This window comes from Solanum dulcamara, chromosome 2, assembly GCF_947179165.1.
Source record: "Solanum dulcamara chromosome 2, daSolDulc1.2, whole genome shotgun sequence".
NCBI classification, from domain to species: Eukaryota; Viridiplantae; Streptophyta; class Magnoliopsida; order Solanales; family Solanaceae; genus Solanum; species Solanum dulcamara.
In genome coordinates this window covers 69,536,930-69,542,256 of record NC_077238.1, presented here as the reverse complement: position 1 = coordinate 69,542,256, position 5,327 = coordinate 69,536,930, and positions in this window count along the sequence as shown.

Here is a 5,327-nt window from a genome sequence, read left to right as displayed (position 1 = left end):
TCAAACTATATATATTATCTTAAAACAAATAAAGATGACAAAATAACTTGAAAGTATTTCGATTTTTTTTTTGTAAAATCTAATTATTTCAATTTATTTGAAGAAGGCTAGAATTAAAATAAGATGGGCAAACGTCAATTAATTAACAAGCTTTTTAACTTTGACAAAGCAAAATGATTAACTTAAGTTTAAACAAATTAACTTGAAATATGAGTCTATTAATTAAGTTAAACTAATTAACAAAATATTTGTTTAAAAAAAAAATCTTTTTGAGATAATTTTTGAATAAATGATAAAAAATATTAATGTTCAAGAATTAGTTTTTATATATATACCGAAATTATTTTAAAATAATGATAATATATATGCATATTTTATTGTTTTATTATTATTATTTATTATTATTATTTTATTTTAATTTTTTTTTTAAATTACGTTGAGGATGGTCAAAATTGGGTGTCAACATAGTATATCTAGACAAGACATGGAAATTACACTCATAAATGGCTATGGTCATACTACCCTTTTCAAGAGCCATGAACTCATCCTTCTTGCGATCCCTCAAAGGTTAGGGCACGTACTTCTCCAAAAATAAGGCATTCAACTTAACCCAAGTGAGTTGAGACAAAACTGATAATCGACATTCCATAAAGGCTCTCCATCACTGTGTCACACCCCGGGAGGGTACCCTAGACGTAATCGGCACTCAGAAACCATTTCTGGCTCCCAAGCGAACCACTAGCCTGATCAAACATCGGTTCATCCATTCAATCAGTAAAAAACTTAAAATAAAGAGAATATTCGGCGGGCAACTCAAATCATCAATCTAACTCAAGGAATAAGGGCCATGGGACAACAAATCAACTCCAATATTTATCATTAAAAATAGTTTGACAAGAATAAATCAATGAAAGAGATACTCAATTGACCCATCACTATCTAGTCTATGAAGCCTCTATCACTACTATCGAATTGGTGTCAATGACATGTTCATGGCTACCTCAAATCAAAATGAAAGGGCTAACTCGACGCAAGAATAACATAAGCGGTGTCCTCCGAATATAGGGGAGGACTCACCAATACGCTGAGTGTGAATAGATCCTCAATGATGCTCCTATTGACGATCTCTTAAACCTGTCTCTGCATCATTAAACGATGTAGGTCCAAATGGACGTCAGTACATGGAATGTACGAGTATGTAATATGGCAGAATGAAACATACCTCAAGGAAGAATAACGTTGGTTCAATTATCTCAAATCAGAAAGATAAGGGAGACTCAATCAAAGTGTCATAAGTCTAAAGTAAGAACACAGTTAGGCAGAGACCAATCATAAACCATCCAATCCAGTCTAATCATGTACGATATAATTCAATTAAATCATTCAATCTAATCCAATCATATATCATCTGATCCAATCCAATCATATACAATCGGCTCAATCCAATCATATACAATTTGATCTAATCCAATCATATACAATCTAATTCAATCCAATCATATACAATCCGATTCAATCCAATCACATACCGTTAACTCTAAGTCAATCACATATCATCTAATCCAATCCAATCACATATCCAACCAAATCATGTACAATCCAATCACAATTCATCTAACCCAATCCGATCATATACAATCAACTCAACAATCAACTCAAAGGACTCAACTCAATAAATATGCAAATTAAACTATGCAATGTTTTACAATTCAACTCAATCATCTACAATCACAATCAAGCCAATCATATCAATCACAATCCATTCAATTGTGAGTTTCTCTAACCGACAACTATCACCATATGAGCGAGTGATAGTACAACAAACCGTCGTTGTTGCCACGTCCATTCATACTTTTCCAGGGTATGAACGAATCAACCAATCATGGATCCAATCCAACCAAGTCCTATCATGTCAGGATAGTAATTTAGGAAGCATCTGACTTTAACGGTTCAATCCTCTCATACGTTTGGCAATGTAGTTTATTGGTCCGAGTATGGACTATACTCTTACCCAATTCGATGCTCGATACTCCTCCCAAGACTCAATATGCTCATATCTATCAGGTGAGTAAAATACTCAAAATACTCATTTAGTCTCATCGGACTCTTTCAAATCAACTCATTTAGTCTCATTGGACTCTTTCAAAACTCAATCAACTCTGGCCTCATTTGACCTTCTTTCAAATCGACTCATCTCAAATCATTAAACTCTTCTCTTTAAAATTAATACAATCTCAACTCAATCTCAAAAATCGACATTTTTAAAGTGAAAATGCCCAACTCATTTATATTCAAAATACTCATGTTCAAAAATGAGAATTTAAGAGACTTTTCCAAACTCAAGTTATGCTTAAACTCTTTCTAAATCAAAGATGAAAATAATCACTCTTTAAACTCAAAATAGTGTATAAATAGTTTATGCAAAAATGTTTACAAATCATTTATTTAAAACTCCTTCTCAAAAGATCATTTATTTTCAAAATGTTCATAAGACTCCAATCAAATCAAATTATGCAAATCACATAATCACATTAGACTCCAATCTACTTCATCGCACAACATCTTAATCAACATAACATCTTCATTCACATCATCGTCAAATATCATCATTCACCTCATCATCAAACATCATCATCGCATCATCATCAAATATCATCATTCACATCATAATCAAACATCATCATCACATCATCATCAAACATCTACTCCAAAATCCTTATTTAATTCTACATTCCATTTATAGAAACAAAAGTGACATTCTAGCTTTATCAATGTTTCAATTCTTTTTATGCCATTCACATTCTTAATTATTCCAATTCATTCTTTTCATTCCAATCAACACATATACACAACCATCCATGTCAAACTCGAGACAAATTATGACAAAAGAAATATCATCTTGGGTTCATGTAAATGAAACATGAATCCATACACTCAACAAAGCTCAACTCAAGAATATCGTCAATACCTATAAATCTATATACAAAGATACATTTGTAGTCAATAATATGAAAGTTGACTATTTAAGAATCAAGTCATCAAATCATCCATCAATTTCTAGTATATAAAAATATTCTAGGGTTTAGGAAAATTTTCAAGAAAACCTTCCTAGAAGGTTCAAATTCTTCACAACTTCTATTCAACACATACATGGGCATATGGAAGAATTCAATCCATATTTTAGGTTAGCCTTACATACCTTAGAGAAGACTTTGAAGAAAACCTTGATGTTGGGTCTTCAATGGAAGGCTTGAATTCTTGAAACTCTTGAAGACACTCTTTGTTGGAGAAGGATTTGAAGAAGAAGAAGAAGAAGAAAGGGAAATATTAGGGCTTTTAGAGAGAGAGAGAGGGACTGAAAAATGGTCCCAAAAACATTCAAGGAAGGTGTATATATAATTTAGGGAAATACCCAAATTGCCCTTTCTCCAAAAATTTGGAAAACAGGCTAAAAATGCTCCTGGCGCGATAGTGGCGCGTCGCGCCACTGCAGCGCCAAGTCAAATAGGCTTAAAAACCCTACAACCCAATAGTGGCGCATCGCGCCCTTACAACACCAAGCCTATATTTTTTGGGTTCTGGAAAATAGGCTTGAAAACCCTGCACATCTCGTAGTGGTGCGCCGCGCTAGGGACCAAACTACTGAGGCTTATCCTGGCGCGATTATGGCGTATCGCGCCACTGCGGCGCTAAGCCCAGGCTTCCTGCAGTCACAACTTAGGCCTGAAATTCTAGCAGTACCAGTCTGTCTTAGGATCGTCATATCTTTTGACTCAAAACTCCAAAAATTACACTCTTGGCGGCGTTGGAAAGAAGACTCAAAGACATTTAATTTGATAGGTCATGGGCCATCCAATTCATCATATTTTAGGAGACATGGTCATTATTTCAGGGACGGGGTCGGGGACGAGGGTAAGGAGGGGTAAGTGGGTTAAAGGAGCGTCTAGACTGAGAGTTGGTTCTTGGAACATTGGAACGTTAACGGGCAAATCCATAGAGTTAGTTAAGATTCTAAAGAAGAGAAAGATTAATATAGCTTATGTCCAAGAGACCAAATGGGTAGGTTCTAAAGCTAGGGAGGTAGACGGGTATAAGCTTTGGTTTTCAGGTAGATCGAAATATAGGAATGGGGTAGGCATTTTAGTAGACAATGATCTAAGGGATCAGGTGGTGGAGGTTAGGAGAGTCAACGATAGGATGATGTCGATTAAGGTTATCAATGAAGGAAGTACACTCAACATTATTAGTGCTTATGCGCCACAAGCGGGCTTAAGAGAGGAGGATAAGACGCGTTTTTGGGAGGATTTGGACGAGTTAGTGGGAGGTATACCACCTACTGAGAAGCTTTTCGTGGGAGGAGATTTCAATGGGCACATCAGGTCTATTTCAGGAGGGTACGATGATGTGCATGGAGGCTTTGGCTACGGGGTCAGAAATGGAGGAGGCATTTCACTTTTGGAATTCGCAAGAGCTTTTGGGTTGGTCATAGCCAATTCGAGTTTCCCAAAGAAGGAAGACCACTTGGTAACATTCCATAGTTCGGTGGCTAAGACTCAGATAGACTTTTTACTCCTGAGAAAGGTCGATAGAGGTCTGTGCAAAGACTGTAAGGTCATTCCGATAGACAACCTTACAACCCGACATAAGCTTTTGGTGATGGATTTAGGGATCAAGATGATGAGGAATAAGAGGGTCGGGGATGATCGATCTAGGATTCGATGGAGGAGTTTGACCACTGCAAATGCCCTGGAGATGGGAGAGAAGTTGAAGGTCATGGGGGCTTGGGATAGTAATGGGGATGCGACCAGTATGTGGGATAGGACGGCTAGTTGTATTAGGACTGTGGCAAGGGAAGTATTGGGAGTCTCGATTGGTAGTCGTAGTCGACATCGAGGAGACTGGTGGTGGAACGAAGAAGTGCAAGAAAAGGTGAAAGCAAAGAAGATGGCGTACGCAAAGTTGATAGAAAGCACAGATGAGGTGGAGAAGTGGACGAATATGGAACTTTATAAAATAGCGAAAAAGGAGGCGAAGTCGGCGGTTTCGATGGCAAAAACAACAGCTTTTGAACGCCTTTATGCTGAACTAGAAGAGAAAGGTGGGGATAGAAAATTGTTCAGGTTAGCCAGGGCGCGGGAGAGAAGGGCACGCGATGTGGACCAAGTGAAGTGCATTAAGGACGAGCATGGAAAAGTATTGGTAGACGAGACCCTCATTAAACAGAGATGGCAGTCCTATTTCCATAAACTCTTGAATGAGGAAGGGGACAGAGACTTTGTGTTGGGAGATTTAGAACATACAGGGAGGCGTCGCGATTTTGGGTATTG